We start from the raw sequence: 20,884 nt of genomic DNA, 5'->3' as shown, positions 1-20,884 counted from the left end.
CTAGCTGACTCAATATACATACACACACAGGCTGCACGAATAGGGTGTGTGCATTGTGGCAGTATGGAAAGATGGAGGCGAAGATGGCAAGAGATGAGAGGAAAACGAGGGAGGAGGGTGAAGGTGTAGAAAGAAGAGGCATGAGACCTTTGCTGGAGAGAGTTTAGGTTGGGATTAGCTCTGCTTCTGCCATGCTGGCATCAGAAAGACATGCGTCAGCATACATTAAGCAGCTAATTCATCATTCACGCTATAAGCATGTGGTATGAGGTCACCGTTGGGTTGGCTCATTGTTTCAAAACATAACGCTCGGGTTAATGAAACCGGCTCTCAGGAATACTTAAGAACTACAGGTTGAGACACAGAGTGATTGTAGTTTTTAGGATTCCCGGACAAAAAGAGAACCATCAAATTTTGATGAGCTCTGGGCCAAAAGAGTTTAGGCACCATTTCAACACTGAGAGTGAGATATAATTCAGGGTTTTGAGAGTATGGACTTACACCCACAAATTGCCTATATATAGACTATGTTAAAAGGAAGAGTTTATCCATATTAAAAGAAACATTTCCTCCAGTCAAGCAGATAGACTTTTGCCAATGTTTTGACCTTTCTAGGATTACTGACCCTACAATATCCAATAACTGTGCATATATAGTATGTCATGTTTATTTATACAGATCAATACCTGTATATACATATTAGAACACATTTTTGTATATTTTACATTTTGTATGTATGTTATTTTTTACCTAAAATTTTAAAGTTTACATTTTGTATGTATGTTATTTTTTACCTAAAATTTTAAAGTATTTCATTCTTAGCTTGTTTTTATTCTTGTATTCTTTATTCTTTTATTCTTGTTTTATGCTTGTATTTATTTATTATTATTATTAATATAGAATATCAACAGTTTTCAATGGAGCTACTTTCTAAAGCGATTTTAGCGATGTTGAATTTTGATAAGATGTACATTTTCAGTTCTCTGAGCAGCACAAACTTTTTTCCATTCATCTCTGTTTGACTGGACTGAGATTGGGGGCCCTAAATCTTATAGATATAGATCATCCAGGTGCACAGCAAGGTGGTTTCTGGTTCGAACCTCTTTGTGTGTGTGTGTGCGTGGGTTCTCTCCAGGTGTTCCAACTTCCTCCCACCATCCAAAGACATGCAGGTTAATTGGTGCCTCTAAATTGCCGGTTGGTGTGAATGTGAGTGTGAATGTTTTTTTTCCTCTATGTGTCAGCTCTGTGATGGTGTACCCTGTCTCTCGCCCAATGCCAGCTGGCTTCAGCTCCCTGCAGTCCTGATAAGGATAAGCTGGGTACAGAAAATGGATGGACGGATATTCTTTATTCACATATAGGAAATATTACTTAATAACTATGAATCAAGTCAAATAAGGTGGATATGACACAGAATACCTCATAATTGTACTTGAGTTTCTGTATCTAGTTAGATTCTGTTTCTTTATGTTACGAGAATATCAAAGAAAAGGACAGACCACAAAGCCACACGCTGATGAACCACAGATTAGAAGTAATGGATAGTAAACTGCCCCGCCTCTCCTTACTTCACTATTTGCATATTGTGTGCGTACATGTGTGTTTTGTTTGCATGTGTGTGTGTGAGTTGCAACTTGCAACAATAACTTCCTAATTACAGTTCCCCAGTGTTAGTGCAATCTTCCTGAAATGCTAACTAGCCTCCTACTGGGAATATGGTACATTATTAATCCATGTGCTTGCTTGAGCTTGTGCATCCTGTGCTAGGAAGCATGTGTGTGTCTGTGTCTGTGTGTGTGTTTCTGCAGTATGCACACGTACAAGCGTACGTGCATACGCATCGCTGTATGCATGTCTTTACACACCACTCTCACATTCCTATTCAGAAGCTTTGTTCATAAAGCCATGTATGTGTGCTGCTACATGTGTGTGTGTTGGTGTATAATACACAGTGTCATGCCCTAAAGCTTGGGTGTGTTTGTGTGTTAAAATGTTACACATAATTTAAATGTGGCTCCTTTTGTCATGACAAATATCCTAATCCGAGATTTGTTTACAACTTATTTGTATTCCAATCGTATTTCAATAGCAAAGCAGAAAATGAATAAATGTAACAGAAATGTGACAATGGCACAGTAAAAAAATGTCTTCACATTCAGACCCTGTCAGCAGGGAGTTGCCATGTTAACTTTGCATGCAGATTTGCTTCCACACCATGGGGTATTCCCTCTCAACAAAGATCAACATTATGACAAGAAATACTGCTGGCTCTCTGTGCACCAACATGCTTAATATGAGGAGCTAGCTTCTGTTGAAATAAGGACGGCTCTGACAAATAATAACTGATGAGAGTTGATTTTGAAACTTAGCCTGGGATTTTAACAGATACGTGCTCCATGTTGCTCTCTTGCAGTGGCAGCTAAAGGGGCAAAAAAAATATAGTAAATGGATTGGAGATCGAAGAGGGATCTTTCATTTCACAACAGTGTTTCTTTAGTATTCCTGGAGAACTTGCCCCAAAGTGATGCCTCAAGGTACTAACATTGTACCATGGATGGGTAGCTGCCTCCTGGGTCCGCAGTAAAAGATACAGAGAGAGGAATAAAAAATTTTTTAAAAAAAGAAGAAAAAGCTTCACAACTTCAGGTGAAGGTTGAGAGCAACAACCGGGTACTATGACAAGACAGCACAGACATTAAACCCATCACTTTTCATTCATTTTGTAGTTGTAGACATTCTGGCAGATCCTCTCTACTAAAGTTGTCACTTTTCATCATTGAGGATTTTTAAATGGTGCCACCTGCCTTATTACAGTCCCACCATTTTTGACATTTCTGCTGCCGCAGCAGAAAAAAAAAAGCTCTCACCGTGTCGCTGCTTGTAAAGAGATTTTTGTTTTGTTTTATTTAGTGAAGCTTTTTAGCTCTCAGAAATCAAACAGAGCTGCTTGCTAACCACAGGTTTAGAGCTTCTTTTTTTTTTGTTCCATCCCGATCAAAAGTGTTGCTGCTCTCACAACTCTTGAGACGGGGGAAGTGTGCTGCAGCAAGCACTGCAGTACTAATGCAGGATGAAAGCAAGATGAGCGACCTCTAAGATAGTTATCAATGAATTCCCAGGACAACTAAAGACTTCACTGTGACTGAGGATCTCTGGCCTTGAAAAGAGCCAGCCAACCATTTCTCACACCCAAATGCATGATGTCCTATAATGAATCATTGAAGCTGTTCTGTTTTACTGGCACTACCTCATGTCTATTCATGCTACAAGGAGCGGGGTCCCTGTTCCTCTCTCTCTCTTTCTATCAATCTGTCTGTCTTCCTTTTCGTTCCCTCTCTCCCTGTGTGGCACTCAGCCAACAATTGGAGTCAGTCAGTGGAAAAACTCTGTTAGTAGTCCATGCCCTATGGGACAAAGTGGCAACAACATCCGTTACAAGAGATAGTGGGGCAGGAGGCACAGGGCACAGCAGCCAAAATTTAACTGGCTGAGCGACTTTTTGTCACACACATGCACTCAGTGGACTGCTGTGCTTTAAATGCACATCAAGACTGTTTTAACAGCCCTGGACTTTTGCTGGACAGCCACATTTTAACTGGGTATGTGTTTGTGTGGTGATTGACCAACACAGGCTACTTGGCATTGAGTCTATGAAGTCTCTACGAACTCTACTAGCACGATGAAGCACCATTCTTCCAAAACATATTTGAGGCTTTGATTTGATGGTGGTGGTGGTGCTGCTGTCTAACACGTCACACTAATATCGGCCATACCTGTTCATTCGGGTTGAGATTTAGTGACTCTGAAGGCTCATTAAACCATTCACTGACCCCTCACGCCATGTATGGAAGCATCTTAGATCAGTTCTCATGAGGATTACTGCACAAGATGTTCACCATGTAATCTGTAGCTTTGGAGAAGCTTTCCAAAGTTTCAAAACATCCTGATGTCGTCTAATGAAACACAGGAAACATAAGGATCGAGACTTAGGAACTAAAAATCAGGATATCTCAGCGTGTGCTGGTTTAAATTTGACCATCATTTATTTTTTAAGTCTCCCCAATCTTATAGAAATGCAATACTAATAGGCTGGAGTGCCCCTTTAATTTGTAACCTGTCTATGGTCAACCTCTTGCATGCACAAGTGGTGGGATGCAATGTATGGATCTGCAAGTTGGAGGAAAAAAAAACCTGTGCATGGTTACAGTGAAATCAGTCAAGGAGCTCCATCTTTTCCCTGACAACTTAGACTATGAAATGTTTAACAGTAGGCCGTTAAAGTGTTTCCTGCCACAGACTTCTTAGATCTAAAATAAGAAACGTGCTGACAACAACATACAGATAAAAACTACCATTTCAAAGACATCCCGGAGAGGAGAGGAGTTCAGCGGGCTTTCTCACCGCCTGCAGCCCGGCGTATGGAGAGCCGCTGTCCAGGGTGCTGAACACTCAGCCGGGCTTGGACTGCGGTGCGGGTATGAGGGCTAAACGGTGCCGGTCCTTTACTCTGGCACTGCAGCCCGTCCCGGGACAAAAAACTAAATTAATACCAAGTGATCAACCTAAATGTGCGCAAAAACCTTTAAAATGCTGAACAGACTCGGATTAAAGTTGCACAGTTATAGGTCGCACAGACACGGAGCACGGGACGATCAAGAGACCGCACACATTCACGAGGAGCCGATAATGTAAATCTGGATCTATGCATCTGAGCCCGCATTAGCAGCGGACAAACAGGGGATGGAGATAAGAACAAGCAAGGCTGCCTGCGAATAGACAACCAGCAGTCATTCATCACCTATGCACAAACGCATGCACACGCACAGATCAGGTCAGTGTCGGTGATATGAGAACCGCAGGAATGCCAGAGGTGTTTGCGTATTTCAAAGTTGCCTACGCAATGCGAGTCCAGCCATGAAAGGGAGCCAAAACGCTTTGTGCGCAATCTACAGATGTTTTCCCACTTTACCTGATCCAGATGCCAAACGTGGAGAGAAGGAGAAGAAGAAGACGCCGTTTCACCCGCGCAGGTCTCCTCAGCAGAAAACGCTCCTCTCGTTGCCTTCTTGGCAGTATAATATATGTGGCTGTTTTTTAAGTCTTTGTCACTGATTTGATCCCAGCTTGCACGTGTCTTTTCTGCGGTCCTTGTGAAGAGCAGTGGCCGGGAAAGAGCTCGGTGGTGGCGGCGGCAGCAGCAGCAGCAGCGGCGGCGGCGGCAGCAGCCAGTGTGTCGATTCACCCGCGTCAAGACGTTTTTTTGGGGGTGAGAGGGGGGGATGCAAAACGTGATGTGATGGGCTGCCTCCTCGCCGCTGTCTCCCTCGTTCTCCGTCTCTCTCCTCTCAGTTTCTGCCTCTCACACTGCGTCAGGCTCCACTCCCCCTCCTCCCTCTCTCTCTCTCTCTCTCTCTCTCTCTCTCTCTCTCTATTTGACTCCCCTCTCTCTCACACACACACACACAGTGGAACAGACGGTGATTAATTCGCTGGAATTCAGTCCCTCTCTCTCTCTCTCTTCTTTCTCCTTCCCTCTTTTCCTATATGTGCCTCAATCAGCCTCAATCCGTCGCCTCTCCACTGAACTGAAGCGACTGCCGGCCAGCTGTTAGAGGAGAGAGGAGGGTGGGCTTTTTTTTTTTTTTGCAGTCATTTAGATCAGATGCTTTCCCATTTGAAGAGCCAGATAAGTACTGTACTATCAAAAGCCCAAACTGGCAAAAGTTCTTGACGAAATTGTGTGAAATCCAGACTATTGGACTTCTCTGGGAGATTGCATTAGCTCGGAGTGATGGGAACCCACATTTCTGGGTATTTCTCTGCACTCAAGCTGCTGCTGGATTGGTGGATGCATCAGGTCTCTGCTGCTGCTGCTGCTGCTGCTGCTGCTGGAGGCAAAGCTGCTGTAGCCCTACTTGAATGACCAGTCCAATGTTATTGAGGTTGGCCGTTTGCCTAAATGCACTATGGGGTAACCTGATGTCCTGCCAGCAGACATGGTCAGATTAACTGCCACTTTAGTACAGGAACACTCAGACGGGAATGGTGGCGGATAAATAACTTGAAAGAGGAATGAATGGATGAATATCAACATACACAACATGGCTCCTGTTCAAAGCCTGGCACATTAACTGCCCCCTTTTTTTTTCTGCGACAGCATAAATCCACAGTTGTATGTTCTCTGGCTTACATCATATGTCGCATTAGTGGATATATGAACTATAAATAAACCCAGTAATCTGCCGTTATATGGCTGTAGGTGATGGCTGACATTGGAGCGAACCTTCTCTGTGTCACCCTTTATAATGTATGACTGAGTAATTAGGGGGATGTGAAACAGATGAGGTCAGGGAGAGGGAATAAAAGGAATAAACATAACAGAGACATCATTCGTAGACCGTAAAAAAAAAAAAAAAAAAAAAAAAAACACCTACCTGTCTGTCTCTGTTTTATTCTATTGTATTGCATTCTATTCTATTCTATTCTATTCTATTCTATTCACAGACTATCCTGAAGTCTCCGTTAATGACATGGTAAATAATTTACATCTCCTCCGCAGGCGTTGTTAGTAGCTGACCTTTTACCTAACCCCTGACCTGTTAATGTCTCCACAGGGGATTATTATGCATCAAATGATAGTATAAAAAAGTTGGCAGTCCATTTTCTAATATGCAGTGGTTTCATGCTTCAGTCAGGGACTTGGCAACCATTAAGGTCATGTGATCTGTTTTCATGAAAATAATTATAACTTAAAACCTACAAATTCACAAAAAAATCATTATAACTTCACCTCTTCAGATAATACACAGTGAAAATCGGAAGTGAAATTTGGCTTTATTTCAGAGTAAAACAATATATTTAAGAAGCCATTATTTACCGTTGGACAAGTGCTACTGTTAGGTTAGACAACAGCTACCACTGGATAACTGGACAACATCTACTGTTGGGCAACAGTTAAGGTTAGACAACAGCTACCACTGGACACCAGGACAACAGCTACCATTGGACAACTGTTATCATTGGACAACAGCTATCATTGGACAACAGCTACTACTGGACACCTGGACAACAGCTATTGTTGGACAACAGGCAAGTTTAGACAACAGCTACCACTGGGCAACTGTTATCGTTGGACAACCACTATTGTTGGACAACCGCTATTGTTGGACAACAGCTACCACTGGACACCTGGACAACAGCTACCATTGGACAACAGCACAGCCACCATTGGACAATAACTATGGTTAGCATCTAACCACATCCTAGCTAACATTACTGTTTAATAGTGTTACAAAATACAGATAGAAGGTACAAATTAATTCCAAAATATTAACCCACATCTGGGACATAATGTCATGGATGTAATTGAGCTAACAGTTACAACGTTAAATGTCTTGCTGTCTTTTTACTCAGAAATGTTTTGCTTTATTCAGTAATATTGTGATATTATTCTCAAATTTTGCATATGTATGTAGAGTATGTTCATACATAGTACATAGAACATTAAAAGTGTGTTTGAAGCACATAAGCAGTAAGCCATTTATGTCTTTCTTCATTTAACACAATGGCAATGTTATTTAGGAAGTGGTTGAATTCCAACATTAGCTGCTTTCTAATGGGGAACTAATGGGGAAATATGGCCCAGTGCCATTTCCTTATCCATTGTCTTTTCAGTTGCTGGTCAATCAGAAAATGGTCAAATTAAAACGTTTTGTCAGATTCCCCTCACACACACACAAGGGATTTAAAGGAAACAATGGATACATGTAATCCATGTTACTGTTTGTAAATGTAATTTAAATCAGCCTTACTCTTACTGTACACTACTGTTCCTTATGCTGTATCAGAGGTGCACTGAACGACCAGTGTATCAGGTTTAGGGGGCTCTAGAAATTGAAATTATTATAACTATGTTTGTATTAGTGATCAAATTAGCATTTTACAGATATATTTTATGGATGCGGCCGGTCCTTTTCCAAAGAGTTTGCCATGTTGAACCAGCTCAATTTTCGCACGTTGCGTTACTACGATAGTTTCTCCGTCACACTATGTTCAGCTAATGTTCAACTGGTGAAATACGGGGACTGGTTTTTATTGGGAAAGCAGTCGAATGAGACACAGTGAATTTGTCACTGAGGTTAACACTACCCCACAATCGTTGATCAAAAATGCGTCTGCAAAATGGGACTACATTAATTTTTTGACAGTGGATCAGTTTGAAATACTGCAGGAAGTAATGGAAGAAGTCAGAGCAGCCACAGTGAGCTGTTAGATGAAGAGCTGCAGGCGACAGGCAGCAAACCTCCAACTCCTCGGTGAGGTAACCAACTCCTCTTTCTGTCTCCCGCTGTTGTGTGGGAAACGTCTTGCACCGTGCACAGCATGAAATCAGATTATGGTTGCTCATGACATGATGGAAAAAGGCCCATTAGTGTCAGACTTCTTTGTTTTATGTTGTCTTGTCCTGCTGTTTTAATCAAATTTTATTTTTCTTGTTTTTTATTGGTTTATCATAAATGTTATGATTATCTGCTTTTATGTTAAGCACTTAACCAATGTTGCATTTTATGCATGACTGTGCTATACACATAAAGTTTATTATTATTATTATTATTATTATTACTGATAAAAACAAGTTTGCTTGGTAATACTGTGAACAAATACACCAGTTGCTCTTCTGTTGTATTTCTGCTCGATGTGTGTTTGCTTTGCGGTGTAGTACTAAATCAGATCAGTTTCAATACACCTGTCAATCAACACAAGCCACTCTGTTAATTATGCATAACTTTAAGCCTTAATATATTTTGAACAGATGAGTTATATAATAATAATAATTCAGACTCAGTACAGTTGTCATGAACGGGGAAATTAACTATAGAGACCAAAACTGTATTGGCTTTACTTCACAGCAACGGAGGTTGCCGCATAGGGTCAACCTCAACATGGCATCTGGTAGCTGCTCTCCACAGGTGAGTGATAACTCTCCCGTCATGTATTATTAAATATGTTTGAGTTTTGTTAGTGACGTAGCATTTAACACTAGCATTAGATAACAAGTTGTCTAATGCTAGTAGACAATGTAGGATCATGAGCTTGCAACCTGTTAATGCTAATGTCGAAAACAGTGAAAATGAGCAAACAGAGCAAAGCGAAAGTAATAAGAATAATAATTTTATGATTACTCGATTAATCGTTAGAATATTTGACAGAATACTTGATTACCAAAATATTCGATAGCTGCAGCCCTAGTTACATTCGACCACTGCTGAATCAAGCCGGCATTTCCAAAAATCAAGACAGAAACACAATGAGTTCTCTTCAATTACACAGTTCAATGTATTCACTGTAAAACCAGTGAATACATTGGTGTTAATGGAACAGTCTGTTGTGGCACTTACCCTGCGTGCTCAGCTTCCATCATTCAGCTTTTTTACTCTTCATGGAGTGAATTTCAACAACACCTTGAATATGAGAAGAAAGCTGTTGCCTTCAGCTGTGAGTCATACATGCAGACATACGCATAGACAGGAGTATAGACAGGAGTATAGACTGCAGTGATAGTGCTACAAAGGTAAGAGGTATGCAGTGGTAGACAGAATGTGTCATGTTAAAATGCATCAAATATCAGAAGGAGAGCACAATGCAGAACACATAAGACAAGGAGATGAACATCAAACTAAGAATATTTTGTTCTTTGATGATGAACACCTGACACTACAACCTAAATGTTACTTCTGATGTCTCAGGGTGCTAAAGGATTTTCCACTTTCAGACTCTTTTGTAGCTACACAGCAAGCAGGTTCATGTGATGTCACGTCACATCAAGATATTTCGCCACCTTTGGCCAGTTTTCTCTTGAAACAAGAAACACAAAAACACCATAATGGACCCAGCAAACAAAGATACTCTGAGAAAGGCTTTTAAAATGTTTCTGGGTGAATGTTTTCTGTGAACGTTGTCTCTCTAGTTTCTTTTATTTTAGATTCAAAAGTTTGCTGTCACGGTTCTGTGACTTTGACTGAACGGTTGTGTGTGTGTTCTCAATTAAACATGATCTTAATGACTTAAATGTGTATGAATACTGGGGGGCATATACAATTGTTTTAAGAGACAGTGATTTGATTATTTATGAGTGAAAGGGGTCAACTGATAGACTAACTGGATTACAACAGAAATTACAATGGAAATTAACCCAATGCGGAAGTGTTAAAAACTGTAATTCTTCAAGAGGTCGCTTGAGACAAGCCATATTAAAATTGTCCAACTTCACAGCAGAAAATACCATAGCTATAGTCTGAACCAGTCTGGTTCAGACTATAGCTAATTTCCCCCTTTATGACAACTGTGCGGAGGGTGAATTTTTTTTTAACTCACCCGTTCAAATGATATTAAGGGTTAAAATTGGGCATATTTAGAAGCGCAGTCCCTGAATTGACAGTAAGGCCCATTACAAATGGCTTATTTGAGCACCCAGGTGTCATTCGGCCCACTTCAGGTACACCAATGATCCATGTCTTTGCTGATATTTAAAATAGCCACGAGGCAGAAGAAGCAGCACACACCCAACATGGCAGAGGCCAGCACCACATATTTTCAGCTTTAAAGCGGCACCGGAAAATCTATGGGTAACGTCATTCATGCTCTGTCCATTCTTTACACTGTCATTAGTGAACATCTATACTTGTTGTGGAATCAGTGGTCAATGGTAAGGTCAGGAGGGAAGAAAGTGTTCAGGAGCTTCTGATGCTGTAATATTTATTGAAGCTTGGCCAAGGAGAATTACAGACACTCTCAGAGTACATCAGAAGTACCTGAGTCGGTCTCACATTCTACCCAACTCATGCTGGTGGTCAGACTACAGATAATACCACAAATACTATACGCCCAAAAATAGTCTGTAACTGCAACTGTAACCACTTATCCTCGTCATTGTTGCGACCCTATCCCAGCTGTCTTATGGCAAGAGGTGGGGTACACCCTGGACAAAGTCGTCAGTATATCACAGGGCACATAGAGACAGACAACCATTCACATGGACACCTACAGGCATTGACCTATTGACGTGTTAAGTGCATGTTTTTAGACTGTGGGAGGAAACCGGAGTACTTGGAGAGAACCCACGCATAAACCGGGGAAAACTTGCAAACTCCCACTGAAAGGCCCCAGCCGAGGTTCAAACTAGGAACCTTCTTGCTGTGAGGCACTACCATGCCCTGTCAGAAAAATGTACAGTATATGTTTATGCCAATTTTCCATACAACATGAAGAGTGGTTGACAACATCCAACAAATGCATACTAAATGTTTTATACATGTACATATGTAACTATTATGCACCAACTGTGTGGACACACAAATATGTACAAAGAACATGTGCATATATGGTGAATAAATGTAAGAGATGGTGGGTAAGTTTGATAAATGAATGTAGAAAAGGTTTGCCAAGAGATTCGCTGGGAATGGTGAAGTTCATATTTCATAACTAATGTGCAGCCGCTGTGAAATAAAACAGAATGAAATATCGTTCCAAGAGTGGTGAAAGGTTAAAAAACAGGATGAGATTGTGTATCCAAAGATTGGGTAATGTTCCAGATGCCACTATTTACTTTGCAAATAAACTCTGAATCCATCACTTCACTTCTTTTGTAAACGTCTTCAAAGATTCCACAACACACGTATGTATAAATTATGCACAACATGAAGAAGTTATTTGTACGGCTACAATGGTACGGTATTATGGATTTGCATTGCCCTTGAGCTGCAGTGTAGAATTACAAGTGTATTTGTTGCCAAACACTACTACTACACTACTATACAAATATAACCATAAAATGTTTGTATTAGTTAAAAAAGAAGAAGTATTTGTTCCATCAATACATTAGTGCAAGGTTGTAGTTTTGGTCCAAACATAGGTTAAGACACAACACCTGCTTGTGCAGTGTGTTTCAAAATCAAAGAATACATTTATAAATCAGAGCACTCACATAAGAACACAGTAACAACAGAGCAACATATTTTTTGATGAGCAGGGGGGAATCACAAAGAAACAGCTGCTTGCTGCTTGAGGCTTGCTCTCGGTCTGTGAGAGTTCACTCAAATATTAGTAGGGACAATTCTGTCCTTTCAAAACATTGGTACGGACCACTGACAGTATAAAGAATGGGCAATTTATGTGTGACTTCAACCACAGGTTTCCAAAGAGCTGTTTTGAAGCTCAAAATCTGGGGCACTGGCTGCCACCATGTTGGACATCCTGCCTCTTCCGCCTGCTGGCTCATCTAAAAATCAGCAAAGACGTAGATTGTTAGCGGACTTCAGGGGAGCCAAATGACACCTGGGTGCTCAAACAAGCCATCCGTAACAGCACCCACCTGTAAATCAAAGTGGCCGTGATGTTAATTACAACTTTAAGCCTTAATATAATTTGGAGGGGTCAGTTATATAGAGATTCAGACTCAGTACAGTTGTCATGAACGGGGAAAAGCTATAAAACCATATTTTGTACCAGGCTGTAAACATGTTTATTTCTGCTGTGAAGGGGTCTTATGGAGATTGACTTGTTGAGTAGTCAGCCTAAAGTGGCCGTTCATGGAACTGCAGTTTTTGGCACCGGAGGTTGCCACTAGGTAGGGACATGTCACTGCTATCCATTTGCAATGCTACCCCCTTATATTATGAACATACTGTATATTATCATTATTTGACATAAAATGTCTGCTATCTCTGGTATACATACGTTAAACTGCATGTCAAAAACTAGCTCCAGTTTGTGCTTCAGGACACAGAGCTGGACATTTCATTTTGTGAAAAATTAAAACGCTCAGCGATCTTTGAAAAAACAAAAGTCAAAAGTCAAGACTTAAGAGTGTTCTAAAAAGAATTATTTCCAAAACCTTAAAAGCCATCTGAATGAAAAAATATCTGTTGCATAATTTAACATGTTTCCCAAGTGGTACCTGTTTTAAAAAAAATCCAAACAAAGCAAATAAAAAAAACCTTATCAGACACTTTGATAAGACATACACATGTAGACAATCACAGGAATTCATTCAGTGCTATCGTGCCAACAGAGACAGACAGAGACTGACATGCTGAGCATGCCGGCTGGCAGACAGGCAGACATTCTGACAGGTGGAGGCTTTACAATGATGCACAAGAGAATAGCAGGATGGAGGTGAGAAAGACATCTATCAGGTTACCTGGGTTATTTTTGACCCCTCTCACATATGCAGCTGGTAGGAATGTCATCCTGATTCGTGTACATTGTCTGTTGTATGTGATTATTTATCAAGGTTGTGTTAGAGCAAATCAAGGCTGCACTCTTTGAAAAAAATTTAAAAGAAAGAAAAGAAATGACAGCCTCAACACTACAATTATGTTTTGTTCGGCCAAATTCAAAACAACTTTAGAAAAACACTAATTATTAATTGACCATTTGCCAAACCCTTCATCTGGCCAGCAGCTGTCCAATAATACAGTAGCTTAGCAACCGTAACTAGGCATGGCAGAGCTGTCAAACTTTGGATTTCTCAACACGGTGTGCATGGTGTAGAAGTAAGAGAGATACTCTGGATTTAAAGTGTGGGAGGTGGTGTCTTTTAGCCTTTACAAGCCAAAAACATGTAAGGAATTAAATAAATGTGTTTGCTGTAGAGTTATCTGTACCAGTATCTGTGCCACACCATCAGTTAACGAAATTTAGGGTTACTTTTTAAAAAAGTCTAATTAGTCACTTGCACCCATTGTGTAGTACTGACCCGCTCTAAACCAGTCCAACTAATGGATTTGGGGATGTTTACATACTGGCAACCCCAGCCAACGTTACCCAAGATTACGGAGCTAGACGTCCTGGTTTGTCTGGGATTGTCCTGCATCCCAACAAATATCTGTAAAATAATAAAATCACCCAGTTTTCACATATGTGGTGAGAATAAATTGTCTCCTGACTTGGGGGTTAAAAAAATGGTAATCCTACCCAAGACAGCATCTTAAACACATTGATTAGTCGCTGCCATCGATTACTTATCCTAAAAGTCTCTTCTGTAGTTCAAGTTAAGAGACTTGAAAATATGAACCAGTATTTTAATCTAAGAAGCCAAATAGGGAGAGGAAACAGGGAAGAAAATGATATACAACTTAATACAAAGAAATGCAGCAGAGACCTGCACAGGATCACTACAGGGGGCTGTGGCATTGTAGCAAGTAAGGCCAATCAGACAGCCTACACACTGCTCATCGTAGCAGCCAGTCATGAGCCACTGCTGTCTGACTGTTCATGTGAAAACACAGAGAGGCTGCTAGAGCCTCCATGGTCACTAGACGCATATTCATTGGCCTTTGTAAAAGTAAAAGTTGTAATATTAGCTAGGTTAGTGGCTAATGTTAATTTTTTCATACGAGGGGACAGGAAAGTGGGGCTGGTTGGTGCTCAAAGTTGCCACCATATATACATCACCTGCCTCCAGATCAGCCAATAGTGAAATTCAATTGCAAAAGTCGTGTTTCAACCAGAAGAGGGAGATTGCAGGGTATATTTATAACACAAGTCAAATACTTGTGAGTTTAAATAAAGCACTAAAATGTCATGATTTAGACTTGAATAAATCAAAAACACTAATAAATACTTTAAAAAAGTGTGATGAGGGTTCAGTTATGATTTAAATGTTACTTCAGGATAGTTTAAAATATATACGCACTATTTGTGTCCTATACAATAGTTTATTCTGAATATTAAACATAACTAAAAGCTACAACTAGAAAGTTGGAACCCAGTTAGCAACATCTGAGTTTATCTAAAGCTAAACTGAAGATGAGAATACAATATTAAAATGTAAATGAAATCCTGATGCACGTGTGCAAGATTGAAATTACAACATTAAAAAAAATTAACTGATGCAAATCAACCAAATATGCTATGCTCTATATAATGCTGAATGTGTATATGCATGAGCATATGCATGAGTGTGTGTGTGCGTGTGTGTGTGTTAATCTGTGTCATGTGTGTCTGGGTCTGCAGCCCCAGAGGACCAAAGTCTCCTTTGATACGGAACGAAAGGCCAGCGGTGGCAGCGAAGACTAGCCGAGGCGAGAAAAAACATGAAAGCAGCAGCCGTAATTATGCTTAACCCTCACCCCTTCAGGAGAGATTTGGTGATGTAACATCACTCTGCCTTCGCGAGGCTGATAAAACACCAGCACCTCGCTTGCTCTACCTTTCGTGAGGCTAAAAAGAAAAAGAAACAGACATGTAAACACATACTTGATGGAGGAGAAAATGAAGCAGGATGCAGGAAAAAAAAAAATAACACTTGAAACATCTTGAAAGCAGCTTCTGTACTCATACTCTGTAATTATACTCAAGCGTTCACAGGGTGGGTTTGGACATGCAGCATTTTACCATCTTCATCATGCTGCTCACATGCACATGTAACCGCACACACACATAGGAGACTTACATGCACTCATTTATTTGAATACGATAATAACACTAATGATATCCCATGGGTACCTCAAAGTATAAAGGAGGGACTGAAGAAGGAGAGTGGGAGAGAGAAAGAGTGGGAGAGTAAGAGTCTTTGTGAACAGTATGCTCTCATCTCTGTTGGCAGGAACGCCATTTGTGAGTCTGTAAGATGTTTAAATAGAGACAGCAACTGACGCGTGCGCACGCACACACTCTCGGAAAAGCTCACACATGTACACACAGACTGAGTGTGTGCGCCGACTAGAAGACAGAGACTTGGGGAATGGAGAAGAAAAGAGGATTTAAGCGACACTGGCAGGCTCTCGCACTGTTTTTAGGTCAATGACAAGAAGCCTATTCAACAGACAGACATACAGACACACAAAGAAGACGTATACAAACACTGGAAGTCCACACGCGTGCAGATCAAAACATACACACACACATAAGCGGTGCAAACGGGAAAAATATACTTAACCACATTTACTGTCAATCCTCAACAAAGACTCTCTGTCCTAGAAAGGCTTGACAGATATCACACTCTCTTTAGCGGTTATTTTTTTCCTCATTGTCCTCTCCTCCACGTCTCTGCCTCACTGTGTCCATCTTTCCCCTCTCTGTAACATGTAAACATGAGTTTGCTAATGTTGTTTTCTACATGGATCAGCTCCATTTCCTTTCCTGTTTGGACACTGTGTGCTGCTGACCCACCATCTTGGCCGGGGTTCAAAGCGACAGCGTTGTTTGTTTGTGTGCAAGTGTGCATGTGTGTGTGCATGTGTGTGTGCATGTGTGTGATGTGGTGGGATACAGGAGCAGGCATCCAGATCAAAGGGGGTTGAAAACAGTCTGTCATCCCACTAGGAAGCATCAACTCTCATACATATTCACCAGAGGATGTGTGTGTGTGTGTGTAAATGTGAGCATCTTCATGTGTGTGTGCATGTGCATTCATGTGTGTTTGAATGAGACCCACTCATTTGCTACTTCACTAATCACTTATCTGAAAAGAACTTCCCCTTTTTATGCATGTCGGGCAGAATGTAGATGTGTGTAGCTTGTAGGCGTTTATATGTTTCATGTACGAAGATATCCCTGTACACATTAAAAACAAAGGTTAAACACAGGATGGAAGATTAATATATAATATGTATATATAATTTACGAAAGCTTGCTGAACCTTTTACTTTCTAAAAAAGCAGGACCATCCCTAGTTTTATTAATTTCTTCAAACCCTCCTTTTTACTTCAAAAACTGCTCCATCCTGCCATCCCATCATCTCAAAACAGAGTTACAACTTGTTTCACCATCAATAACTCAAAGAAGGACAATTATTGTTGTTGTTATTATTATTAAAAGTAGTACATTAATGAAATAACACATCAAAATTAAATTATATTTTGTGATTTAACACCTCCCATTTTCAGAGTGCAGTGCCACCATTGTAAATATGGAGAGCCAAACATGTGCATTTGTTATGATTATATTACTTATGATGAAAAACTAGCCAGTTGACATCTTTACTAACAGCCAAACATCAAGCAAGTGCAATGACATAAGACATAGCAGCCAGCTAATGTTACTGAAACTACAGCAAGAAGCCCAGCTCGGCGTCCTTTAATCTTTTATTTCACAAAGCTTCCACCAACGACTTAAAGTCAGTCCCAGATTTACTCTTGTTTGTCTGCTTCTTGCTTGCTCACTCACTCCTTTTCTCTCCTTAGCTTCTTCCATCAATGTTCTCTTTGGTCTTTTTGCCTCTGGCATTGTGTCCATAAAGCCTGCTGAGCTCCGTTACATTGCCCACTTGGCCAGCTCCAGTCACCATTCCCCTACAACCCAGGTCTTAGTCCAAAACGTCTGTGGGACAAACACTAGCACTCCTCCGGTGCTCTGAGCTCACAGTCCTGGCAGCCCAGCTAACAAACTGAGTTAACATAAGCTAACAGCAGCTACAGTTTGCAGCAATTTACTGCCCATCACAAAACTCTAAATCATAGAGAGTTAAGGCTGAGCATCCTAATTACATACTTCTCTTTGGTGATCAAACCTGGACAGCACAAAGTTACAAAGTGCAGTACACAGGCACCATTCACCTGATTAATGTAGCATCAAAATTATTTAAAATGTGTTGCAAGTGGCATAATGTCCCTTTAAATGCTAATATCTATTCAAATACAGGTGTGTTCTATGTTTGGGGGTGAAGTTCTGATGGAGAGGATTGCTGAACAACAAAAAGTAAACTCTGTTTGCTTTTCTGACCTCCCTTAACTTTTACGGTCTGCTATTTACACAACAAAATATGCAAATGATTGATTAACAGATGTTAAATTTGTGTATTAGAAATGAATTTATATCTTATTGGACTAATAAACAGTAACAGCCAATAACAGTCGTCCATAAGAAACAGGTTAGTGAATTAAGGGTGAAACTGTGTCAACAATATGAGAAGCCAGGAGACTTACTGTAGATGGTTCCTTTAGGGCAAATAAGAATATCCAGTACAGCAAAAGGAAGAACTTGAGGGTTAAATCCGAGCAGAAAAGGGTTTAGATTAAAAAGGAATGAGCCACTCTGGGGATCAGTACTTTGCCTGGGAGCACATGGTTGCCCAAGTCGGATATCCATCCGGTTGTGCATACAAACTGGCTCTCACATTCCTCCAAATGCACTTTGTCTTAGTCATACTTGTGTGCTTTCCTCTGCTCTTCTGTCAGACTGTATGTAGAGTATTCAGAAACTGGATTAGATCTTAAATATTCCACTCTTCAAATCATTTCTCCTCTTCTCTCTTGTCTGTTCTCCTCCATTTTGGTTTGTTTAGTGTATTTTTTGCTCCTCCCACCTTTACAGGTGTCACTCATTCACATCCTCACCCTCCAGACTTTAAAGGACTAATCTGCATTTTACCCATGATCCTTATTTTCTGCTGCACGCTTTCCTTTTTTGGTCTTGTTTCTGTTTCATAAATCTGACAAACATAAAAACTTTTCATCCTCAGGATGTGCACTCATCAGCATCAGAACTGTTTGTTGTTGTAGACGGGAATGGTTCTCATATCCAGACTTGTATCCCTGAGGATAGAACTTCATAGATCCAATGTAATGTTTGATGAAATTAGATGTGTATTTATATTTAGCATTAGACTGTTACAATTCCTCCACATCAGCTCAGAGCTGTTTTAATAACGAACAATATCATACAGAAGTGCATCTGGAAATAAATAAAGAACTTTGTCCAATGGATTGTATATTCTCTTGTCAGTTTGTAAATCCACCAGTGTTCAGGATGATATTTAAGCCATTTAGCACTCACATTTATTTCAAAGTATCCTTAAATATACAGTTAGAGCTTTCTAGAGGAGTGGTTCCCATCATTTTTTGCTTGATCTCTTGAAACAAAGCGGCGTCTTCTGCTTGTACATCTATGAGGTTAGCTGTTTATTTGAAGAGTGTCTTTTACTATCACAGAATGTTTTACTTGAATAGGTTTTGAATAGGTTTTTTCTTATTATATATCTAAAAGCTCTTCTGTTTCCTGACATGGAGGGTGCAGTCAACCGTTTTTTTCAGACTTAAATATTCACAAACCTATAAAGTAAATTTTGCATCTGCCATTACATTACGACATTACAAGCGAGAACACAACCTCATAAAGCCTTTTTTATAAAGATTTGAAAGATTTTGACTATTTCAGCTCGCCCACTTAAAGGTTTGATGGTAGCTGTGACCCAGACTGAATGGGATGTAGCAGCTTTAAAGAAGATGGTTATCTTTTTTGTCGCATACTCTATCTTCTTTGATGTCAAAATCATGTCCCATTCTGCAACGTATTTGAAGATTTACTCTAAATTACCATCTTTTTATTGTCTTTTATTGTTTTCTTTTTACCACAACACTGACATGAGGTTGAAAAACCACCAGTCAGTGCAGAGAAAGGGCACAGGAGTCAAAGATGTCTTATGCTGAATGGTTTATTGAAGCTTGATCAAGGTGAACTAAGGATTTATCAATACACTTGTCATGACATGATGGTGCCTCTGAAGAAGCTGTCCTATATATGCTGTCAGGACAACTACTTCATGTCCCTAAATGGTCATACGCAATGCATCTAAAGTATAAAGTGTAAAAAAAAAAGTAATAGTAAAAAGTAATAAAACAAGGAAATAATAACCCTTTGGTGGTTTGACATTGCATTCTGTGTAGAGGCTTCTACATTATTTACCTATCCGTTGTGTCCAGGAAGTGAGACAGCCCTATCCTCTGACCTCTGTTACCACAGTAATGATCTAAATGGCACCTGCTTTTCTACAAACAAGTGCTCTTTATCTCAAAGAGAGGTCAGTGTCCCCATAACAAGCTAACATTTAACACTATCCCTATCCCATGTTTGACCCTGTGTAACCCTCAGATGTGACATGCTAGAATAGAAAATTGTTTCTATTAATCAAACAAACCTGCTTTGACATTTTCAACACATCTACTGTGAGCGTGAACGCAGATGGAGAAGAAGAATGAACAGTTTCAGTGAAAACAACAGAAACCAATATGCAAGAAACGCTCCATGTAAAAACCTAATGGCTGCCATAACTCACCGGCCTCTTAACACTTCCCTTAAGACCTTGTATCTGTTTATGTATGTGTGCCCATCTGTGTATGTGTGTGAGACATTGATTTATCTGTTCTCGGACGATTTAAGCAGTGTCTGTTTTAAATGAGTCCATTTAATGGCCTACTATGTTAACAAGTCCTGCAGGATTCATCAGCTATGGAGTTATTTAAATAGATCATAGACGGAGGTCAGGAGACAGACAAATACAGACGGAGAGAGAGAGAGTTCTATCTAAAAGAACACAACAAAGAAGGTGAAAGAAGCTTTTCTTTTCAAAAATGTTGCAGGATTAAAGTGGTTGTGTTCAAACAAAGGCATCCACGAAAAGCATACCTAATTTGAAATTCACATGTGAGCTTTTTTTTCCACCTGTCATGCAGTACAGCAGATATGAGGTTACGATATGCGTGCCGCGGCCTCGTCTGCTTTTCTCTGTGCCTGTCCTAGCTCCTCTCCCTGCAAAAACGTCCCCTCAGGCAACAATAGACAGGCTTAGCTTGAGTGTGTGTGCATGCACTCTGAATGTACGGGTCCATGTACATGCCTTTGTCTGTGTGCCTGCACAGATATTTGTGTGCAGTGTATGTGTCAAGGACAGCTGTTCCTTCTGTTTCTTAGTAGGGCCTCAGGCAAATCCCCATCCTGCCTGTCCAAACGTTCCTTTCTTCAGGGGACGGCGATAGATTGTCACCATTCGCCGCCCTTAATAAATCCTTCCCACCGGCAATCAACACAATCTGAAATCTCCACTGCTGAAAGTTTGTTTAATTTCGGTGCTGGTGGCTTGGGACTTGTGTGCTGGAAGTGT

At 40.4% G+C, this 20,884-nt stretch overlaps 1 protein-coding gene across 1 annotated transcript in view; it reads right to left on the bottom strand.

Annotated features, from left to right (window-relative positions):
- The window catches only part of LOC104921195 (protein ELFN1-like), a 111,727-nt gene extending 93,434 nt beyond the window's left edge, over nucleotides 1–18,293 (bottom strand). The window contains 1 exon segment of the mRNA XM_027283293.1: nucleotides 17,931–18,293. The gene's annotated coding sequence lies outside the window, so the exon portion shown is untranslated.
- Between the last annotated feature and the right edge of the window lie 2,591 nt (nucleotides 18,294–20,884).

The sequence above is a fragment of the Larimichthys crocea genome, chromosome X, assembly GCF_000972845.2.
Source record: "Larimichthys crocea isolate SSNF chromosome X, L_crocea_2.0, whole genome shotgun sequence".
NCBI lineage: Eukaryota > Metazoa > Chordata > Actinopteri > Sciaenidae > Larimichthys > Larimichthys crocea.
This window is presented reverse-complemented; position numbering and strand designations above follow the sequence as displayed.